This window comes from Macaca mulatta, chromosome 17 (assembly GCF_049350105.2).
Source record: "Macaca mulatta isolate MMU2019108-1 chromosome 17, T2T-MMU8v2.0, whole genome shotgun sequence".
Classification (NCBI taxonomy): domain Eukaryota; kingdom Metazoa; phylum Chordata; class Mammalia; order Primates; family Cercopithecidae; genus Macaca; species Macaca mulatta.
Genome location: NC_133422.1, coordinates 84,718,666 through 84,743,034, shown reverse-complemented (window position 1 = coordinate 84,743,034; position 24,369 = coordinate 84,718,666). Strand labels below are relative to the sequence as shown.

General features: G+C 35.0%; 1 long non-coding RNA gene across 3 annotated transcripts in view; it reads right to left on the bottom strand.

The window, feature by feature from the left end:
* The window catches only part of LOC144336166 (uncharacterized), a 67,424-nt gene extending 45,461 nt beyond the window's left edge, over positions 1–21,963 (bottom strand). For all 3 annotated transcript variants that reach the window (XR_013407687.1, XR_013407686.1, XR_013407688.1), the window contains exons 1-3: positions 21,914–21,963; positions 19,912–19,964; positions 607–678 (exon numbers count right to left, since the gene is read on the bottom strand). This is a non-coding gene — a long non-coding RNA (uncharacterized LOC144336166). The remainder of the gene's footprint in view (positions 1–606; positions 679–19,911; positions 19,965–21,913) is intronic.
* Positions 21,964–24,369: the final 2,406 nt, after the last annotated feature.

The window sequence follows — 24,369 nt, the reverse complement described above, 5'->3', positions numbered from 1 at the left end:
AACCTTATGTATAAACAAGAATAACCAGAAAGCTTTCACTAAGACTGTGGAGGTGAAGATAAATAAACACATGAATTAGTGATGTTTAAGAGGTAAAATCAATAGAATATGGTTGGCAAACACTTTCAACTTTAACATGAAAAAATAGGCAAATACTCGAAAAGATGACACGTAGTAATGTTCTCTGTCAGTATTTGATGTTGTTCTTTAAACAGCACCTAGTATAGAGTTCATCTTTGATAAATACATTTGAAATGAATGAGTGCGTTAAAGTACAACACTAGGGATAGAAAAGAGAAGAGTAGCTACTGTGTGTGAGCTATTTCAGCACAATATAAGAAAGAATCTTCTGAAAATTTAGAAATGTCCTAACTATTAAACTATTACTATTAAACCTTCATAATATCACCAGAGGTTGGATTATCAGAGGTTAGAAACTGAAGCACAGAGTAAAAACAACCAACTCAGAGGAAGCACTGGGAAGTTCTGCTCACAATTAATGAACAAGGAAGTTTTGTTCTAAAATGAGAATTTGAGAGCAATGAAGGCTAAATCAACACAACCCAGGGAGCATGTGCTTAGAGGTTTCCACCTCTCAGTGTTTACCTGAGTTCATGTTCAGTGCACAGTGGCCATGGCATGGTAGTGGCATATAACGCATGTAAGAATCTGATATCCCTACAACAAAAATAAAACACATCTAATTTAGCATCCTGTATAGGTATTCAAAATTCTCCTTAAAACTATAATATTTGAATATACTTTAATCTAAAAGAGGCTGTGTGTTAATGATTCTACTATGACTCATTTGATGAGCAATTAACTTTTTACTTTAAAATCATACACTTTTGTATCTAACTCAACCTGAAAATTGATACACGGTATAAAAACACATTTATAGTTTAATAATTTTTTGAAAGAGTTATTAGAGTCATGATTGAAACTATTACCCACTGTGAAAATGAGAAAGATTTTTAATTAGCTTTATTGAAACTGCTTAGATTGTGATACATGATGAAAATTCTTTTTTCACTTTTGCTTGTTTTTCATATCAGAATTTGTTTAGTGGAACTCATTATATAACTAGTTCACCTCAATTGTTTAATTTTCAAAGTACATTTAACTGAAATACCTTCAGTTAGAAAAATTCTACTTTTCAAAATGAAAAATCCCCTGAAATCCAAATGGCAATTAAATAAAATAGGTCAGGCTGATCCTCTGCCTTGAGGGAGAAGAATGGGTCTGAATCAAAATATAATGGGAAAGGAAGAGATGTGACATAAAGTCAAGCAGAAGAATGTGACATGTGCTCATAACGGTTTTATCAGAAACTTAAGAGTACATTTCTTTAAGTTAGTACTCAGATACATAGATGATTAGTATTTGCTTGAACAGTAGATATTATAGCAGAGTAGTTCCATAAATTGGCAAATGGCACCAAGCATTTTCTATGTTTTTCATCTTTTTCTTTCTGCTGCAATTACAGAATTAAATTGAGCTCTTCCAGACATTGTTTGGATCAGCGGTGGGTGTGACAACTGTCAGCACATACAGCCCAGGGGTACAAACTTTGACTAAAGAGGAGGACTGGCCCCAAAATGAAACAGACAATCTTAAAAGTGGCATTTTTGTATCTGTTGATAATGGATTTCAAGGAAAACGGCTTTAATCTAAGCATCTGTCTCCTGTCAACCTCAACCACCACCATCACCTCTCTCCTGATACACATTCCCTTAGGTATAAGAAATCACAGACTTTCAAGGATTCTTCCCTTCCTAGAATATTTAGAGAAAAGAGTTACAATTTTTGCCTGTTTCTGAGTCAGCTCATTGAGGTGCCTAATTCTCCTATCTTTTCTGATTCTGAATAAGCTGCTTGGATTACTTTTGATTTTGCTTCTCTGCAAAGTCTGTATGTTGCAGTGACTTTTCTCCATAGCTCATATGCTTCCATCCTTTCAATGGCCACATTGGAGAGTTGGTGTCGAAAAACTCCCCACTTAATTAACAAATTCTAGCTCATTAGAACACCACCACCTTTAGTCTATTCTAAGTAGTAGGCTTTCAAAGAAAGGTAGAACTCGATAGATGAGAATTTCAGCATTATTCAGAATATGGCATACTTCCTCTTTTTTTGCTAGTTGCTGGAGCACATCTAGTTCTGCCATCCCTAGGCTATCAGCCTACCACTGCATATCTCCACATTACTTGGGTGACCTGTTGAATCATTCAGGCCTTCTGCTTCTTCATGCCACCCTGAGAAATACAATACAGACATTGTGAATTACACATTTTCTGAAATCTCAGTACCAATCTCTTTAGTATATCTACTTCAGCTCAAATCCAGAGCAATTCTCAATTAAAAATGCATATTAATATATATCTTAGTTAGGCTTCCCATGGAAACTAAGAACAGGTATTAATTTGGATTTCAAATAATTAAAAAATGAGACATTTTCATTTTATTCTGAACTCTTTAGTATTGTCTCATACGGAAGTCTGGACTCTCTTTTGACTACCCAAGTAGTCTGTTACAGAAGCAGGTGACATATGTTGTTATGCTTTTGCTCTAAACCAACAATGTTCAACTGGGAGTATCAAGTGGGTAAAGGCTAAGGATGTTGCTGAACATCCAACAAAGCATAGGACAACTCTTTAAAACAAAGAATTATCTGGACCAAAATGTTAGTAGGGCTGAGGTTGAGAAATCTTGCTGTAATTAACATATGCATCCTCTGTTATAATCCTCCATATAACATGTCTAGATGCAGACCCATGTAATACAGTTGCAACTTTATAATTTTATGTATTACTTATTAGTATAAATTGATAATGAATATTTTGTTCAATTAATGATTATGTAATTAGAAATATTTTGCATATGTATACAACTTAATAGATTAAATGCTATCTTTCACATCATGATCTTATAAGTTCATTAAAAGAAGACTTAAGTAAGGTACTTTTTTCTCCATATTGAGAAAAAGAATGTTAGATGTAACTAAGCCCTAGCTAGCATTCAGTCTGTTCCCCTACTTTCTAGATACAAGAGCTAAAAAGAAGTAAAGCAGTTTTATGTTACATTGCTAGATAATATAAGTACAAAAAAAATAGAATTACATGTTTAAAATATTTTTCTTTTAAGGATCTTTTTTAAAGGATAACTGCATCCAACCCCCAGAAGCTATAAGAAATGAATATCATATCCAGCTCCTCATCCTCTTCCAAACCTATCCTAGCTTCACTAAAGAATTAGCCACAACTAATGAGAGTCACCTTAGTCTGGGAAGTTTTGTTTACCCAACCCCCACTCCTTGGATGAGGGATAGCTAATGGCTCACTAATATGGACATACAAGAGCCTAGATTTCCTTTCTCAGGTGGGGGCAACTCTAGCAAAGCTTTACCTGAAACTGAATCCTTGCCAAGCTCTTTTCCCTTCCCTATTTTTTTCATTTCCTCGGTTGCAGGTTTTTCTGAAGCACACTTTATTATAAAGTGACAGGCACTTGAATACTTTTCTCAATTTGTTTCTTGGAAACCCAAGCTAAGACATTTGGTACTCTCTCCTTCCCTCTGCCACACCAATATCTAGGGTTATGTCACTAGGAAGCAACTGGGCAAGATTAAGGAAATAGATTACATGGCAAAGGAGCTGCAAAACTGATCAACTTGTAAAGGCAGGAACTGGGAGGGTAGGACAGGAGTGGATTCCAAGAGTGCTGGATAAAGGAAGGAAAAACAAAATTGGTTTTCCAAAGTAAGCTCTATGAATGAGCTTCTAGAGTTGGGTTACTTACTGGCTGATGAACCCCATCTCTACTCATCGCTCATTATGGAGTGTAGCTGCTAAGCCTTTACCTGTGTTAATCTGGAATGTAACACAGGTGGAAAAGAATGCCCTGTCTCAAACCATATCTCTAACATTTAAAGAGAGAAAATGACAAGATTAGGGTATCGACAACATCATAAATATTAAATCAAGTTTAGATGCATTTGCATAAAATCAATGATAGAACAATTCACTTAACTGTTTCCCTTCCTCACTTCAAATGTAGAAACTTGCCTTGCTTAAGAACTATACAAATGTCCAATAAGAAAGTATCTTGTAAGATAATGCTTCCTTCCTTGGAATCTACCTTCATCTCTTCTTTCTTAGACCAATAACTAGGGTTAAATCTCTACATGATTTTACTAGGCAAGTTCTGGATTTGCTAAAGAAAGATAAGGATCGTATACTGAAGAAGCTGTATGACCTGGCTATCATGTGCCTGAGAGAGTAGAACTAGGTATGCCTCCTAAGGAAGTAAAATGTAAAGGTGAATGAGAGAATGTTTGTTAATATAGAGTCACTCTGCTGTGACATAGGGTTTAACGTCCTTGCAAAAATCCCAAGGTGTGTTCTATTACAGGTGGAGTAGCTCTGGGAATTTTAAGAAAAGCAATGGCTCACATTAAAGAAGTAGAGGTATGAGAACTGTCATGAAAGACTATGGAAGAGCACAAAAGGTTCTGATCGTTTTGACTGCTATCATGGGGCTACTCTGTAAGGAAAAGCCTCCAACTTTGCTGAGATTATTTTATTTATTTATTTTTTTGAGTTGGAGTCTCACTCTGTCACCCAGGCTGGAGTGCAGTGGTACAATCTCAACTCACTGCAACCTCCACCTGCTGGGTTCAAGCGATTCTCCTGCCTCAGCCTCCTGAGTAGCTGGGAATACAGGCATGCACCACCATGCCCAGCTAATTTTTTTTGGTGTTTTTTAATACAGACGCAGGTTTGCCTTGTTGGTCAGGCTGGTCTCGATCTCCTGACCTCAGGTGATCTACCCGCCTTGATCTCCCAAGTGCTGGGATTACAGACGTGAGTCACCATGCCTGGCCGAGATTAAAATCTTTTATGCTAGAAAATTGTATTTATTAACAGTTAAAGGGATATCAGGAAAGCCTTAGGTGTTCTTTACCTAAGGTAAAAACAAACACAGTGGCGAGAGAAGCATAAACTTCCTTGAGTAGGCTTGTCATGCCTATTACTTGGTAGACCAGAACTAATGGTAGGAGATGCTATTACAGAATTAGTCATCTTGGTAGCAAATGGTATGATCAGATGTAGCAATTCAAAGGCGAGGTGGCAGCATTTGCAAATAGAAATAAGGTGGGTATAATTACCATAATGAACAACAGGTTCAGAATGATAGCTGGGGCTTTTGACTTGCTAGACTCTACAGAGATGGATAGTATAATTTGGTGTTCCAGTAAGCAATATAAATAAGTAATCAATAACAGTATTGCTTATGTATAATCACAAGTGGTTAATAATGAATGAGAGTAAGACTGCACTCAATTGCTACAATGGTAGTCTTAATTCTTTCTCCAGTTTTCAGACCTATTGACTGAAAGAGAGAACTAGTCCAAGATTGGGTTCTCATGAAGAAACATCCTTTAAACACTGTAGCAAGTGCATGCAGTATTGATTATTCCAATAACTCTCCAAATGTAGTAGAGATGCAAGAACTCTGCTGGAAATGGACCCAAAACTATATTCTTAGGTAACTATACACTGAGGAAAAGGAACTTTCCGGATCTTTTGAGAACCCTTGACTACAAGGGTAGAGTTGATACCAATAACTGGAAATCCAAAGTGCTAGCATAGTTTCCCTATTGGACTAACGATATATGGGAGTCAGGTATTAAGGGAGTCTTTATGCAGGTTCATCTCACAGTGAGTCCACTAGATCCATGGACCTACCTGGTAGTAATTTGCTGAATATATAATTAGAATGCATTTACCTAGATATCGGAAAATGACTGAGGTTTCTTTCCTTACCTGAAGAGTTAGATCTATCGTAATAGAAAAAGCTAAATAGAGTACCTTACTAACGTACTGTCTTCACTATAATATGAGTAAAATAAAAATAATTGCATTCTAGGGGAATAACATAAATTAGGTTCACCCAAAAAGTCCTAAAAGATGCATGAATCTTGTCTTCTCATATTCTCATTTTGCTCACCAGTTTGGCACTTGCAAAAAACCAGATGGACAATGACAGATGTAAGTGGGATACCACAAACTTAATCAAATAGTAGTCCCAATTGCAGCTGCTGTGCTGGATAAGGAATTTTTACTAGAGCCAACCAACACAATCTTGGCCACTAGAATAAAACTTTTTCTGGACAAATGTGTTTTCCATACCCATCAGTGTGGAAAATTACATGCTATAGCATTCACATTGTAAAGACAACTCTATAGTCTTGACCCAATGCTAAGTTTTCACTCTGTTACAGTACAGTGTGACAGAATCTAGACCATCTGGCATTCCTATGAACACGTCATAGATCCACTCTGTCAATGCCATCATGATAATTACATCTGATGAGAACAAAACGGCATCTAATCTGAATGTCCTGGGAAGATACATGCTCTCTGGATGTTGGATATAACCCCTCCAAAGATTCAAAGGCCTGCCACTTGGGTTGAGATTTTAGGAGGTGAATTGCTGAGGACATTCCAGGACATCCCCTTTAAAGTAAAAAAAACAGGTTGTAGTACCTTGCAGTCCTTGTCTGTCTCTAAGAAAGAAGCTGAGCGGTTGGTAGATCTTCTTACCATTAGGATTTAGAATATACTTTTGAGAATACTGTTCTTACCTACTTAATAGGTGTGCAGAAGATGGGTAATTTTGAATTGAGTTCAGAGTAAGAAATGGCTCTGCAGCAGGTCTAGCTGATTATGCTGGCAACTCAGCAGTTTAGGCTATGTGATCTGGCAGACCCAAACTATGATAGATATCTATGGTAGAAGAGTGTCATTTGAAATTTCTGTCAAGTGCAAAAGAAAAGCCACATTACAGACCTCCAGATTTCTAGGATAAAACATAAAATAGCTCTTGACATGCTACTAGTCCCTTGGAGGTTGCAGAATATCTGACCATGAGACGTCACACAACCATGCAGCCAGACCTGTCTGTCATATGCTGGCTGCTGTCAAACCCACCAACTCTCAAGCTCAGAAAGTAATCTTTCGTAGCATGGAAGTTAGTTTGCCTGCATTGGACAGAGGGCATACATAAGCTGTGTAAAGTGAACTAGCCCCCTATCCTGTGTCACCTATCCCTGCTATACTGACACCTCTTCTTCAGCTCTCATCTGTGGCCTCACAGGGGATCCCAATGACCAAGTTAGCTAAAGTGAAGGAATCAGAGCTGAGTTCTGAGATGAGACAGTTTAATATGCTGTACATGCCACAAATGGGCAGCTGTATCTTTATCCCCTCACCCAAAGATGACTCTAAATTTATTTTAGGTAGTGCACTCAGTAGTCTACCTTGTGGGAAGAGAGAAGTGGTCCCAGTAAGAATAGATATGGAATTACAAATTGCAGGAAATTGCTTAGCTGATTGGATGGTTAGGGATATGTAGTGTAGAGGCATGTGCAATGACCAGAGTGTGAAAACTTTATAGTATTCACCAGCACACACAAGAGAACACTAAGAAAAAGACATGAGATACCCAACGGTGACTTGATCAGTTGATGTGAGCATGACTCTTTCCTTGGTCATTTTGTGTGGTAGGCCTAGGTACAAAGTAAATTGAGTAGCAGAAATGGAAGCTCTGCGTGGGACTAAAGTATGAGATCCTGCTTTCCAAGGTTGCTCTAGTGATGACTGCTGAAAAATGTACTACTTATAAGCAATAAAGGCTGTTGGTGAGCCCACAGAATAGCCTCACGCTTCAGGATGCTCAGTAGCCATTGGGTGGCAGGTTGATTGTATCAGATCTCTTCCATTCTGGAGTGGGGAGCTATTCATTCTGTGAATATCTACAAGATTCACACATATCCTGGCTATATATTTTCTCTCCCCTCAGGACTTCCCATAGCACACTATCTAAGCACTAATGGAGTGTGCAATTAATTGAAAAACAATGATGCCAAGATAATAGTTTTGCGGAAGAGGACTTGAGACAGTAGTCGCAAGACCATCAGGTGCATTGGCCATCCTGACAGGATCGTGAAATGATTTTTTTTCCATATTAACAATTTTTATTTGTTAAATTCAGTGGGATCACGTATAGTCACATTGTTGTGCAACCATTATTACCATCCAGCTCTAGAACTTCAGTATCTTTCCAAGCTGGAGCTGTATTCCCATTAAAAAATAATTCCCCATTGCCCCTTCTCCCTGTCTTAGCAGCAACCATTCTATTTTCTATCATCACAAATTAGACTATACTAGATATCTCATATAAGTGGAATTATACCATATTTGTCTGTTTGTGATTGTCTTATTTCAGTTGGAATAATGTTTTCAGTGTTGTGCCATATTGTACCATGTGTCAGAAATTCCTTCCTTTTTAAAGTTGAATAATATTCCATTGTATGCACAGGTCACATTTTGTTTATCCATTCAACTGTCAATGGGCATTTGGGTTGTTTCCAACATTTAGCTATTTTTTAAAAAGCTGCTGTGAGAATGGTTATACTAACACTATCTTTTTGAGTTTCTATTTTCTTTGGGGTATGTATTTCCAGAAGTGAAAATCTAAATCATATGTTAAGTCTGTGTTTAATTTTTTGAGGAACTGCCATAAAGTTTTTCATAAACATTGCACCATTGTATATTAACTTCAGCTATCACAAGTGTTCTCTACATCCTCAACTATACTTGGTATTTTCTCTGCTTTAAAATTATTATTGTTTTTAATTGGCACATGACATTACACTTGTACATAATTATGGGGTACAGAGTGATATTTCATTTCATTTATACAGAATGCAATGATCAAATCAGGGCAAATAACTTACTCATCACCTCAAACATTTATAATTTCTTTGTGTTGAGAATATTCAAAATATTATCTCATAGCTATTTGAAATAAACCATAAATTATTGTTAACTAAAGTCACCAACAGTGTTTTAAAACACTACAAGTTATTCTTCCTATCTAGCTGTAATCTTGTATCCTTTAGCAAACCCTTCCCTATCCCCAACTCCCTAATCCCTAAAAACTCTCTACTTCTACAACATCAACTTTTTTAGCTTCCCCAATATCATGTGATATTTTTTTTTTCGGTACCTGCTTTATTTCACCTAACATAATGTCCTCTAGGCTCATGCATGTTGCTGCAAATGATATAATTTCATTATTTTTATAGGTGAAAAGTGTTCTATTATGTACCAAATTTCTTTATACATTCCTCTGTTGATGGACACTGAGTTCGATCCTGTACCTCAGTTATTGTGAATAATACTGCAATGAACGTGAGAGAACAGGCATCTCATCAACATACTGATTTCCTTCCCTTCGAATACATATCAATGACGATAAAGATCATATGACAGCTTGAAGATGATACCCTTTAAGAATGATGTTTTACATGGTGAAACCCTGTCTCTACTAAAAATGCAAAAATTAGCTAGGCATGGTGGCACACGCCTGTAGTCCCAGCTACTCGGGAGGCTGAGGCAGAAGAATCGCTTGAACCCAGGAGGTGGAGGGTGCAGTGAGCCAAGATTGTGCCACTGCGCTCCAGCCTCGTGACAGAGTGAGACTCCGTCTCAAAAAAAAAAAAAAAAAAAAAAAAAAAAGATGTCTTAGGCCATTCTTGTATTTCCATAAGAAAATATCTGAGCCTGAGCCTGAGCCTGAGCCTGGGCAATTTATGAAGTAAAGAGGTTTAACTGGCTCACAGTTCTGCAGGCTATAGAGGAAATAGTATGCTGGCATGTGCTCAGCTTCCAGAGAGGCCTCAGGGAGCTTTCAATCATGATGGGAAAAAATGTGGGAGCAACCATATCACATGGCAGAAGCAAGAGCAAGACAGAGTGTGGGGGAGGTCTCTCTACACTTTTAAACAAACAGATTTTATGTGAAATCACTCACTCTCCTGAAGACAGCTCCAAGCCACGAGAGATCTGCCTCAATGATCCAAACACCTTACACCAGGCCCCACCTTCAACATTGGAGGTTACATTTCAACATGAGATTTGGGGGGATAAATATCCAAACCATATCAGATGGTGAGTGACACTTCAGAATCCTTTTATATTTTAAACTGAAACCCATTATCTGGTATTGTGTCTGCAATAGGTAGAATGGATCTGGGAACTAAGGAATATAAATAGGAATGACACTATCAATCATCACTCCTTGTGACTCATATGGTAACTTTGTACAATCCATCCCCAAACATTTTGGCTCTGTGAGATTAGAAATCCTGGTTTTCTGAGCAGAGGCACCACAAACACATTAATTCTATCTCCAAACTTAAAACCCCAGCTTTCACTTGGTCATTTGATGCTTTTTGTATCAGTAGATCAACAGGCATGAAAGAAATATCAAGCTGGAAGAATTATTGGAAATAAACTTATGAGAAGTTAGTACTGTTGCAATGGTATAGGAAGGGAATATGCCTGGAACTTAGTTTAATGTGCTAAGGTGTATCTTTTTGTACTTCCAGGTTCCGTTTTAATTATAAATGAACAAATATAGCAACCACAGCTGGGTAAGCGCATGTGAAACCAGGGACACAGACAATTCAGAAATGAAAGTCTGCTTTATCCCAACAGACAGGGTACCTAGATCAGCAGAAGTGCTATATATAACGGGAGGGAAACATTTTGAATGGATGTTCCAGGATGGAGATGATGAGTAATAGTCCTGAAACTAGAAATAGCTTTAGCAACAAGGAGTGCAATTCATTCTGTTATGCCTCTTCTTTTAAGTTTCTCCAGAAGCAAAAAAAAAAAAAAAAAAAAGAATTAAATGGTACAAAGGTTGGAGACAGTAGATTCAAGTTGTCTCCTCCAGATCCCTTTTGCCAGGTCAGTTTATTTGTCTTCTAGTTGCTATTGAGTGTTGGCAGTTAATAACTCACAGTTGCTTCGGTTCTCCAGAGAACTGACCTAACTGGCACTGCCTTGCAAAGAGTAGCATGCTTTCTTTCTTAAGAGTTGACCCACAGCTAATTATGAATTATAAGAGGTACAAACAACTATATCCATTGATTCAACTGAAGTACATTTTTATGTTGCAGAATCTACCCTTAGAGTAGCCTAGGCTTAGAATTTAATGGAGAGCACAACCATGCTAGTCACTTTAATTTTCTCTATTCTGCTTCATTTCGCTCATTACAAGTTTTTCCTAAACAGGACTTAAAGCTGCATGTGCATTTCATTTCTTTTCCTTCACATATATACCCATAAATCCTTGAAGTTTTATGTGCACTTCAATTTCTGACTCAGCCTCTACCTCTAAGGCATCCATCACAAGACCACCTGACTTTAAATCTTTATATTAACCCCTATTTCATTAGTACCCTGAGTCCAAAATGATCTAACTTATGTCTTGACTATAAGTTAAAATTTTTATATTTACCTTCCATTATTAAATTAACTTATATGATATAAACATTTAAATAGGAGATTCATGTCAGAATATTTTAAAAACTCTAAATTATTCACTTCTTTTGATCGAATTGCCAACAATGACTGATCTTGTATATAAACACATAGATAGATGATTGGTAAATGATAGAAATAGACATGTATATTAATATACCAAATGCAAATCATAATTATAATTGCATATTAAAACTATTTTGGGAAAAATTTCTGCCTTATGTTTAAAATTAAGTGTGTATGGACAATCCAGTTGATTCAACTAAAATAGAATTTCCTTGTAAAGTTCTTCTTGGAGTAATCCTTAGACAATGCTTAAAATATATTTAGCATTTAATGTTCTATTTAGGTTTTCTATTTCTTGGTTTTACTGTAACTCCTAATTTTTACCAATATGTATGCCACTACAAAATTGTCAATTTCATCTTGTTACTTTGAAACTTATTTTAGCTTTATTATATTTACTTCTATTTCTTCATGGTGGATGTGTATTTGTGGGGTGTGTGTATATGTGGCTATATTTGTAATGTTTTGTATGTGAAAGTATTAACAGTTCCTGTTGAATAAATTGGTCATTTCAAAGTCTTCGATTTTTAGTTTTTTTTGAATTTTGACTTCATAGATTTTCACTTTCATTATCAATGTTTTTCTTCTATCTCTTAAGCTAACTTTTAATTATTTTTCAACTTTTCACAGTGGTGGTTGGTATACACAATTCTATTTATTAATGACAAAAAATTAAAATAATTTTATCTAATGATGAATGTATTTATTATGCTATACATATTTGCTTTTATATTTTATCTGTGATTAAGACTTATTTAGAAGACTGAATAAAATAATAAAACCAGATTTTTAAAAATTCCTTATTTATATTCATTATAATATAGTTTCATTGCATTCTAATTATAGGTTACAGTCTGTATGATTTCTGATTTTGGAATATGTATATATTTATAGATATTTTTCTATTTTGTAAGCCAATTCTTACTTTTGCTACAATGTTTCATTTATGTATTTTATTTTTTTACTTGAAGGGCGCAATGCATTTTAATTGCATACATAAAAATTCAAGTGATATTAATTTTTAAATTAAATCAACCTTGTTTTTAATTTTATTTAAAACTGTGCATTTCTATTTTTAGGCAACAAATGGGTCAAGCTCTGAGAATAATGACTGTGGATATTTCTGTTACTAGTATCACTATGCTTGGCCTTTGTTAACATTAACTCATTAAAATACATATTTTTTCTTCCTTTCAATCTTTAGATATAATTTTATTTTTAGTTAAAATTTCTTGTAAATAGCGAAAAGATAAGTTTAAATTTGCTAAATTTGATTCCTTAACAAGGAAAAAGAACACATTCATGTTTAAGGTGGTAAATAAGATTTTAGTTTTTATTTTTGCTATTTCATAAAATGGTTTATGCTTGTTAGGCATTTTTTTTGTCAATTGTATTTTTTGTAGTATGTACATCATATTATATTTGCATTCTATTTTTAGCTACCCTACATTTTTACATGGACATATTTGAAACTATGTAATTTTATCGATATCAAGACTTAGTTTTACTATGTAATTCCATTCCCAGCACGTTTTATTATAGCAAGTTGATATGGTTTGGATTTGTGTCCCCACCCAAATCTCACCTTGAATTGTAATCCCCTTAATTCCCATATGTCAAGGACGGAACCAGGTGGAGATAATTAAATGATGGGGGTGGTTTCTCCCATGCTGTTCTTGTGATAATAAGATAGTCTCATGAGATCTGGTGGTTTTATAAGTGTCTGGCATTTACCCTTCTTGCACTTCTCCTCCTTGCCATCATGTGAAGAAGAACGTGCTTGCTTCTCCTTCTGCCATGATTGTAAGTTTCCTGAGGTCTCCCCAGTCATGCAGAACTGTGAGTCAATTAAACTTCTTTTCTTTATACATTACCCAGTTTCTGGCAGTTCTTTATAGCAGCTTGAGAACAAATAATACACAAGTTCATGAGTTAATGGTCTTTGTCAGATTGTGAACTCTGGGAACTTGAATTGTGCATTATTTGTCTTTCATTCCCCAATGTCAGAACAGTTTACCACACAGGCTCAACTCAAGGTGATAATAGTTGTGATGGTTAATACTGTGTGTCAACTTGATTGGAGTGAAGGATACAAAGTATTGATACTGGGTGCATCTTTGAGGGTGTTGCCAAAAGAGATTAACATTTGAGTCAGTGGGCGAGGGAAGGCAGATTCACCACTAATCTGGTGGGCACAATCGAATTAGTTGCCAGTCAATATAAAGCAGGAAGAAAAATGTGAAAAGGAGAGAGTGGCCTAGTCTCCCAGCCTACATCTTTCTCCCATTCTGGATGCTTCCTGCCCTCGAACATGGGACTCCAGTTTCTTCAGTTTGGGACTTGGACTGGCTCTCCTTGCTCCTCAGCTTGCAGACAGCCTATTGTGGGACCTTGTGATCATGTAAGTTAAAACTTAATCAATACCCCTTTGCATATACATACATACATACATACATATATATATGTGTCTCCTATTAGTTCTGTCCCTCTTAAGAACCCTTACTAATAACATAGTAAATAGATTATTTCCTAGATTCTATTGCACTGATTTTCAACTCTCTTTCAGAGACATGTCTGCTTTAGTGCCCCTTTTGACTCACTAATGTAAGGCTTCTCACTAACTGATCTTGCTAGGGAATACATTACCATGATTACTCATTCTTTCCCTGTATTGTTCTTATTCTTCCTATAATGTTTCCCTAGTTCAACTATTATTTGAATGACAGACTGTCACCTCATTTGTAGTTAGAGTCTGTTTATCCATTGCAAAAAATTGGATATTTATGTTGCCCCCAAATTCATATATTGGAATTTTAACCCCCAAGGTATTAGGAGGTGGAATCTTTGGGAAGTGATTAAGTCATGACGGCAGAGGACTTATTGATGAGATTTTAGAGCCTTTACAAAAGAGACACCAGAGGGATCCCTTGCACCTTTCACTATGTGAGGTTACATTAGAAGACTGCTATCTACAGGAAATATGTCCTGCCCAGGACTTCTCAGCCTCTAAAATTGCACTTAATTAATCTTGCACTTCTTAGCCTCTAAAATTGTGAGAAATAGATTTCTGTTGTGCGCAGTCCTAATTAGCAAAAAGGAGTCAGGCTGGTAACACCAAGGAAAAGAAAAAAAGAATGCAGATAAGCTAAGTCTGCCTTTCTTCATGGTCCAGAACGCATAGCCCTCCTGCACAAATAACTCACAATCTCCCAGACCAGTTATTGCTAGCCCCTCAGGTGATATAAAAACTGCAAGTTAACTTGCTACAACCTTGGCATTATCAATACTGCACATAGCCCTCCTCAGCACATAGCCCTCCTCAGCACATAGCACAGACACCATCCTATAAAAACCCCAGCAAGCCTTTGTCTCTTTGCAGTCAGCTCCTCACTTGCTGGCCTGCCTGTTGCTTCCTTGAAATGTATGTTTATACTTTCTCTAATAAATCTTCCTGAGATAGTTGCTGATTATCCATGACATGTTGTTTAAAAGCCACTCAATCTATGATATTTTTTTTTCTTGCAGCCCTAACAGACTAAGACACCCATTGTACACATTTTTACTACTCAAAAAAATTATCTGAATCTATTCAGAGTTTAGTGAATGGTTAACTTTCAATTTTATTAAATATGCGTATACAAACATGGACATTTTGAAATTACATTCAGTAACTTACCAAAGTTGTGAAATAATCAGAATGCAGATAATTCGAGCAATGGTTATATTTCTGAAGAATATTCCAAATTTAGAATTGTCTGCATTAAAACTAAAAGTGTGCTTGGGCTGATATAAATATGTGTCTTTACTTTAAACAATTTTAATTAAAGATGATATGCAGTCAAAGAATGTGAGATCCCAATTGACTCAGGATTAAATTCTCACAGCTGCAGCTGTATGTTTGTTCCTGGACACTAAATTGATAGATAGATTTCTGTATATTCAGAAGTATGTGTTAAGACCATTCATTATGAGTTTGTGAAAATAATTAAAGAAGCTGGCAATGTTTATTCTAAAAAATAGAAATACTATAGGGCCTATAATAATTATACTCAAGTGTTTGAAGAAATTTCCTTGGAAAATTAGACCATACTACCTCAAAGAGATGAGCTAGTGATAACAATTAAAGTCCCAAAGCGGTAAAGCTTAGTTCACTACGTGGAAGTATTGTTAGTTGTCCATGATTCAAAGTGGGCAGCTTGGAAGTTTTTGGATCCCTGGTCGGTGGAAGCGATCAGAAGCTGAATGACCATTTATTGAAATGATTCAGGAATAAGAGGTGGTGTTTTCTTTCAGGTCTTTCCAATACTAAAATAAAAAACATGAGTCTATAAAATATCTTGATTCTTCTTTATTATTTTTAGCATTTTCATCTATTATTTTAAAAATTATCATAGATTTATAATATAATTATGGAGTTCTATTGAGATTACATGCTCATAAAACAGGTGAGTATACTGAAGACAGAAATACAAAAAGACCCATAGGGAGTTTTTGATATTAAATAACTTGTCCTGCTGATGTTTTTGTATTTTAGTAATGGAACATATGGTAGTTAGAACTTGGGTGACTGATGCAATGCAAGATAGATAACGCAAGTCCAATTATGTAACTTAACATTTTATCATGATTAGTTTTAACATGATTTTAACATAACCATGTTAAAATGTCAGTTACAGAATCAAAAATATGCTGTGATACACACACATATAAACAGAGAGCTCAATATAATAACAGAGGGCAGGTATTAAGGTCCTGCCTTATGGAGATATGCAAAGATACTAAAGATCACATATTGTAGCACTCTATCATTACACATTAGTAAATTTTAAGTAATTTAAGCAAGGTTACAAAAGAGAAGGTAGCAGAGCCAGAAGTAGTACCTACTCTTCTAAGAAGCAATCTGCTTTTCATTTATATAAAGAGTTCACACATTTCTCTAAGCTACATGAGAGGTAATTTGCTATGCATGAACAGATAAACTATTACTTGCAAGAGGTGGTAAGGAGATATTAAACATATATTTTTCAAAACAGGAAAAATAACCTGAAATTTTAAAGTTACTTCTCTAAAAGTTTTGCCTTTTACTCAGTGTTCTACTTATCGTTTGCTATCTACAAAAATTTAGGCAGGTGATATTCAGAAACAATCAATAGTATATCTCCATTAAATCCTCTTTCCAAGGTCATATGATTTGACCCTCTTGGAGTTAATCTTTTCAATTCCACTAAGCTAAAACCGAAAAGTGATTTTGAATCTCTAAGGGCATACAACACCAAGAACAAATGAAAGGTAGCCCTCCCACTGCAGCAGTGCCTTGTTTTTTCAGAGTGTCTAAAGCAAGAGAACTAAAGGACAGGCCCCTAGAGTAGCTTCCAAAAGAATATTCATAGGCGTAGAAAAAAATACAACTTGCACAAACATTAAAAATCCAATCTAGAAAATCAAATTCATCAGAGTTTCAAAAACCTCAATACAAATATGATATAATGAAGTTATTTGCTTCATTGAACAGGTGAATGGTTCAATTTATAGAAATGAAAGCAATTGCTACAGGAGAAAACATCTAATGTTTTAGCAACGAATGAACAAGGTACTGTGTCTTGGCACTTTGTGAAATTATCTTCCCAGATTGTTTTGTTGTTGTTCATAAAAAGGTAGAATTAAGATTGGGGTCAAATTAGTTTCCTAAATTGGTAAATATTTATTGATATGTATTAATGGATAGGTAAATATTTATTAATAACCTATTCTAAGTATGTCATTGATAAAATGACACACTGTTTATATTAGCAATGCACTGAGGAAGAAATTTTGATCCTTATAAAAAGGGCAACAATTATGCATCAGAAATATTCCATGAGTGTTTTTGTAAGGAAGGTAATGCAAGAAAATATCACACTTCCGTGATATGTACATAGAGGGAAACAATATAATAGAACAATTTGCCTCTGGCTCATTTAGTTCAGACAACAGGGAAGAACTCAGTGTTAGTATGTGGGCAGTCATTATGATATTCGAAGATAAATGAAAGGGTAAAGGAGGAGAGATGTGTTACTCTCAAAAAAGCACAGTGATAGGACAGCGGGAAAGAATGATAAATTCCTTTGTAATTGTGAGATTTGGAAAGAGGAAAGTGTCTGCAGAAGAAATCTCAGAAGTTTGCTGAGAAGTATGTTAAGTAAAAGTTCACGAATACCCTTTAAGGAAATCTTCATTAAATATATATGAAGTCTTCATTAAATTACAAATATATATGTATATACACACATACATATATAAATTATTTAATTTTTGAGTCAGATTTGTACTTATGTTAAATTATATTAAATGAACCTAAATTAATATAGATGTTTCATTATGCAGTGACAGAACCAAAAAGGAATCTAACATTTTATAAGTGATTTTCTTTAAATATAATTGTGCTTTCAAAGTACAAGTTACTTTCACAGATTTTATTTCATAATTTGTTTTCATCTAGATTTTCCCACGCAAAATAATCCCAAAAATTATCTTTAGAAAATAATTGGGAATGTTGTATCTTTGAGCAAGCATAAACATAGGTTGGATTCTACAAAGCAAAATAAATGCAAAACAATTAACTATACTCGCTCAACAGGTGAAGTGATTTAAAATCTATTATAATATGTTAGCACTAAAAAGTAACTAACTTAGGAAACATGATCTATTTTTTAAAGTTCAAAAAACAACATAACTTGAAGCAATTGCAGGAAATCAACCTCTATTTGATAATTGTTCCCTTCATCACACAAAGAAATGTGCACAGGTGAGAACTGCATCTTTGTTTTTCCCATAGCTTACTGACTCCCTGCTGTATACCTTCACCTAAAGTAGCGTTTTAGAACAATTAGTGACTGTAGAGATGATTATAATGCCACAAATGTGAGATTATAACTTTAGCTAAAGAATAAACAGCAGGAGGAGAAAGGCTATTAAGGAGTAAATATACTATTTCTCAGGAAGAATGGTTTGCAATTAGAAAGAAATGGGAACAACAGAGAATAGAAAGATTCAGTTATAACCATTTATGATTTTTTTAAATTGTTGCTAATTTTAGCAAGAAAATAGTTTTATGAAGTAAGTCATCTGTTGAATTTAAAAAAAAATCACAGAGGACTATAATTTGGAGAAGTTCCCCTTTGTCTTGGAAAAAAAATCAAATACTTTTAGAACGGAAAACACGACAAAGATCAAATCAAAACATTGCTAATTAAGTATGACAGATAGTATGTATGAATGTGAGTGTTAATTTTGAATGGTTATAGTTACTTGAATGAAATGCTCCACCAGGATATGTGAAAACTAGATGTCAGAAATCTGAATACTTCCACCTCACCCATCTCATAATATAAACTAGATTAAACAAGAATGAGTAGAATCCATGGCCAGGCTGTGCCAACATTTCTCTTCTCAGTTAGATCACTGTTATTTTTAAAAATAATGTGCACACAATAGAGATAGATACATAGATACACATATACACACAAGAAGATAAAAAGGCAACTGAGGTAATAGACAATATTTTTGAGGAACTTTGCTTCAAAAATGTGATTTATTTCCCAAATCTTTTGTATTTTTGCCCTGAGTAAAATATATATATATATCACCAGCATTCTAAAAGAAAATGTTGAAATAAAATATGAATGACAAATGAGGTTACTAATAAAGCAGAAAGAAAATCTGAAATTTCTAATTCCATATAATGAGAAGTAAATTCTATATGCAATAAGGTTTTTGGCTGACAGCTTTTAGGAAAGAAAATGGAATCCTAAAACAGGTGAAGAAATGTAATAAGATAACGGCCAAATTAGGACACTGAGCACCAGAAAAAAAAAAAAAAAAAACCACCACCCTTGGTTCAAAAAGATTAAACCCAAGAAAATTGTGCCTAGAGTAGTCTCAGTAGGGAAGACACTCGTGGGAAATGAGGCTGGTGAGATAGCACAGAGATGGACGATTGGTGTCAGTCAAGGTTCTCCAGAGAACAGAACCAACAGAATATGTGCATGTAAGTGAGTGTGCATGTGATTGAATGAAAAGTATGTTCATGTGTGTGTGTATATGTACATATGTGTACATGTAAAGAGATTTATCTCAGATATTATCCCCATTTATTAAATGATTTCACTGCAATATCTATATTAGTGTTCAACTAAATAACTAAGTACTATAGCCTAGCTCAGTTGACACATAAAACAAATCATGACAATGATACAGAGTCTTCTGAGCTATGACAAGGGATTTGGAGTTGACTCTAAATAAAATGAGAAGCCTTTGATGGGTACTAGGCAGATGAAAGGAGCTATAACAATGTAAACACAGGGCCTAACAGCAAGACATTTATGTTATCTGTTTATAATGGTGGTTTTGAGTAGAAATGGCAATACTTATAGAACTATGAGCAAGTAAGTAGAATGTAAAACTCACTTACCTAAAGGAAACTTTCCAAGTATCCTAAGAAAACTGTCAGTCACAATTGCAAGGCTGCCAGTAAGGATAAAGAGTTTATTTATAAAACGTTTACAGAAACAGTTTACCAAAATACTCAAGGAATAATACAGATATTTCCTTAGTCTGTATTTTTGCTTTGTCTGCTTTTCAAATGTTCAAATGATTATAAAAAAATTCAGAGACAACTAATATATTCTAATTTTTAAAAATAAATTTGCATTGACTTTTTCAGTAAAATCAAATTTATTATAGTGTTTAATCAGTGCTGAAATGCTGAATATATATTTTTAATGGCTAAGACATAAATTGAAGTATACTGATACGAGGAGAACATCAATTATATTCCAAGTCAATTTATATGATGGATCATCCGCACTGGGAAACTAGACTTAACAATTATGGAACACAGGGATAGAATAACAATGTAGGTGCATTAAAATATGCTTTTATGAAAGGTCTATTTTATATTGTTTTTCTTAAGCAAAAAATATTATCTTTCTTCTCTAATAAGCATAATAAATATTTTCTCCTTTCTAGCTATACTGAAATTATGTACTACCATCACCACTATATAAAGCTCATAAAATATTTTTAATTCATATAAATCGTTTCCTTAGTATCAGTTATCTGGCTTATAATAGTCGTAACTCAGCCTTCATATTGAACTTCTTCTCTAAGAACTCAGATGACTTAAATCATTAGCTAATTAAATCGCCAACTACTACATCCTTGTAATTTGTAAGGCATTTAATGTTTTCCTTATTCCCCTTCTTGGATGCTAATCTTTATTTGGATTGGAAACATTATATTTTGATAGCATCTCTCTATTATTTGGAGTGCCTTAGGTTAAAGTACTTCCATTGATTCTTTGCATTTAGTTTTTAAATAGCATGTTTTCTGATAAAGAAGATGTAGGGTCTGTTTCCAGATTCAGACAGGCCATTCAATATCAGAATTTTATTTTATTTTTTTAATTCAAAATCATGATTCTATAGCAGGCAATTGCATACGCTGCAAAGACTTGGTGAAATGGGCATTCCAGAATGTATAACATGCAGAGTATGATTCCTTAAAAAGACTGTAAGTGCATCTAGCCAGTGTATTTTCATTAGAAATAGATTAGATACTATATAAATGGGGTCAGTCATTGGAGGAACTCATAATGACTTCTTTATTGGGAGTATACATCACTGCTAAAGTCACAGGGGAGCTTGGTTTGTGTGATGGTCGTTTGACATTAACACTGTACTCCAACCTGACCCAGAGAGAGTATCCGTCTTCAAAAGATGGCTCCAGGGTATCATTCAACTCATTCTGTGCAGTTGTTCCCTACAGAGTCCATCTATAGCTTTTATCTTTGCTTTTGGAGACCTTTGACTTCAGAAGGTACTCTGAAGAAAAATCACAAAGGTTCTAAGAGTTATAGATGCTTCATAACCTCTACTTAAAAAAACAGTACTTGTTATAGTATTGCTAATGTAGAACTCATCAGTTATGTAAAGTGGAAAAATCTATAGACAGAATAAGTCATAATAAATATTTCAAATAAATAAGTTTCTGTTATTTTTAAGGGCATTTTCAAAGCATAAGTCAAGTTGTAAATATGTGTAACTTGCAAATTATGTCTGTACTAAGTATAATATTTAAGAATTATTTAGAAGCTGCAATATTGTAAACACTACCAACAAAATTCAAAGAAAGTATTTATATCTTTTCATGTCCTTCTATTTGAAAATGAAATTATCTCAATTTTATAAAAGCAATATCTTTCTAATTAATCCAGAGTTGCAGTAAGAAGTTACGGAAGCTTTTCAAAATAGTTTAAATTGTTTTCATAAAGTACCAGAGGCAGACTTACGTGTTTCCTCACGCATTTCACAAATTTGAGATTTCCCACTGAAACTCACCCAGTTGCCCAATAGACTATCCTTTTTGATAAACATAGAAATTGACCCTCCTGGTCTTAAAAACTTGATACTTACAGTTGTTTTATCTGAGTTTCTTCCTCAGGAAATTACCTTCAGGCCTCTCACAAAAGTATCAAAGAACTGAAACCAGATTGCACCCCTCATTCCACACGGTTGCTTCCTTGCCCCTCCCAAGTTTCTGTTTTCTTACACATTGTTACATTTCTTGCCTGCTATATAAACCTCTGGTTTCAGTTAGTCAGGGAGTTGGATTTGAGACTGACTGAGCTGTCATCTCTGACTGCAACATCCAATAAAAGCTTTTTTACTTGGCTATACTCAATGTCTCAGTGATGGGCTTTTTTTTTTCCCCCCTCCTGATGGACTCTCGCTCTGTCGCCAGGCTGGAGTGCAATGGTGTCATCTCAGCTCACTGCAACTTCTGCCTCACGGGTTCAAGTGATTCTCCTGTCTTAGCTTCCCGAGTAGGTGGGACTGGGACTACAAGCACTCGCCACCATGCCCAGCTAATTTTTGTGTTTTTAGTAGAGACGGGGATTCACCACGTTCGCCAGAATGGTCTCCATCTCTTGACCTCTGGTCTGCCTGCCTCAGCCTCCCAAAGTGCAGGGATTACAGGTATGAGCCACCGCGCCTGGCCAGTGATGGGCTTTTTGTGTGGCGAACAGCAGGACTGACACCGAATCCCTGGTGTGTCAGTAACACTACTGTGTACTAGGAACACGGCAAGACACTGGGAATAAAATGGTGAGCAAAAAGATATATAGTTCCTGCTTGCTATGGTTCTTTTGGTATGATGAGTACACTAGCATTGGGAAAAAAAAAAAGAAACAACAATAAATGTAGAAATACAGATTGAGATGTGTTGTAAAGGCAGACAAATGGGTTCTGTGAAAAATAAGTTAGAAAAATACCCTGTATTTGAATGGAAGATTAGGAATAGTATCTTGGAATTTATAGCTATCCTAAATTCTTTTCTTAAGTCTTTTAATGTATTTATTTTTAGTGATAAATAAAATTTGTATCTCTTTATGGAGTACCTGTAGTATTTTGTTATATGCATATAATATATAATGATCAAGTCAGAATATGTCCTAAATTCTGACGTTTGAGTAAAGATAGCATAATACTGATTAGGGAAGTTCTGATTATAAGAGAATGGAATAATACAGGAAGAAGGGAAATAATGTGCAAAATGTCAATGGTAGGAGAAAACATGGAACATTGGTGAAACGGAAACAAGGTCAGGAAGGTTCGGGCACGAAACCCAGGAGCAGATTAGTTGTAACCAGGTTAGAAAGGGAGTCAGCGATTACATTAGTGGGTCTTTAAACCTCTTGAAGAACTGTGCTTTTTTTCCAAAGAGCGATAAAAAGTTAAGAGAAATATTAACCAAGTGAATAAAATCATCAGTTTAAAAAACATTTTGTGCTACAAAATGAATAAACCTAGAGGATATTATAAGTGAAAGGAGTGAGACACAGAAAGACATACTGCAGGGTCTCAGTATTTTTATTATTATTTATTAAAGTCAAATAAGCTATAGAGACAAATCTCTGAAATTAAAATAGTTTATTTGGGAGAAAATAATTGCAATTCAGGGCATACACGCAAACCGAGTTGTCTTCAATATGTTCGAAGAACAGGAAGGGTAGAGGTCATAAAAAGGATAAATATTACATATTGCTCTTTGAGAAAATTCACTGGTGCTAGTAAGGTTCTGAGGAGGAGGCAAGTTGTGACTGGTAAGTGATGGTGGTGGGCAAAACTAGTCTTAGAGTTACAGCAGATCTTTTAGGAGCCATTTGACGAAACTAGTTTAGGGTTACAGCAGGCAGTTTTAGCTTCAGGGCTTGCAGTCAATTATATTTTTTAGAGCAATATTCTGCACCCTGAGTGTTTTTCCCCCCTGACTTCTCATCTCTGTTTTAGTTAGAATGACAAGAATGGCCCAATTTGAATAATCACCTTTCACAGATTCAATATGTGAAATCTTTAAAAGAAAAGGAATAGATTGAAACAGAAAGTGGATTGGTGGCTAGCAGATGCTAGGGTGGGTTGGGTGGAGCTGTGGGTGAAGAACTGGGAAGATATAGGTTAAAGAGTACAAAGTTGCAGTTATATTGGCTAGATAAGTCTAGAGAGCTACCGTAAAAAAAAAAGTAAGACTCTAGTTAATACTGTATTGTATACTGTACAATATTATTATTGGTAATTTGCCAAGTGAGTAGATTTTAGGTACTCTTACCAGTTACTTAAAGTTGGAAATGGTTATATAGTTTCAAATATATGCATAATAAAAGAATAAGTAAAAGGGAAAGAAAGAAAAAAGAAAACTATATGAGATAATAAGTATGTTAATTTGCTTAACTGTAGTAATCACCTTACTATGTATATCTAAACATATACGTGTGTGTGTGTGTGTGTGTGTGTGTGTGTATGCTGGTCTCTATGAATCTACTCTGGTCCTCTCCAATCCATTTTACACATTAAGGCCAAATATATTTACA